The sequence below is a fragment of the Gavialis gangeticus genome, unplaced genomic scaffold (genome assembly GCF_001723915.1).
Source record: "Gavialis gangeticus isolate Ggan-Ray unplaced genomic scaffold, GavGan_comp1, whole genome shotgun sequence".
Lineage (NCBI taxonomy): Eukaryota > Metazoa > Chordata > Crocodylia > Gavialidae > Gavialis > Gavialis gangeticus.
Window position 1 is genome coordinate 4,364,670 of NW_017729001.1, and position 392 is coordinate 4,365,061.

Consider the following 392-nt stretch of genomic DNA (forward strand, 5'->3'; position numbering starts at 1 on the left):
AGGGCGGCTAGGGTCTGGAACCAACTTCCAAGGGAAGTGGTGCTGGCCCCTACCCTGGGGGTCTTTATGAGGAGGCTGGATGTACACCTTGGCGGGGTCGTTTGACCCCAGTACTTTTTCCTGCCACGGCAGGGGGTCGGACTTGATGATCTGCTCAGGTCCCTTCCGACCCTACCACCTATGAAACTATGAAACAAGCTTTTGCCCTGTGACTCCTTCTGCAAACTTATTAGGGCTCCCACCATCAAACCACCCTGGTGTCAGTCTCTTTGTTGAGGGGGAATGTCCCTGTGCCCTGCTAACCGAGCCAGTCAGAGTGACTTGAGTCAGCTGAAGAGTCTGCTCTCTCCTCTCAGCTGTACTGGGAGGGTCTGACTCTCGGCAGACCACCA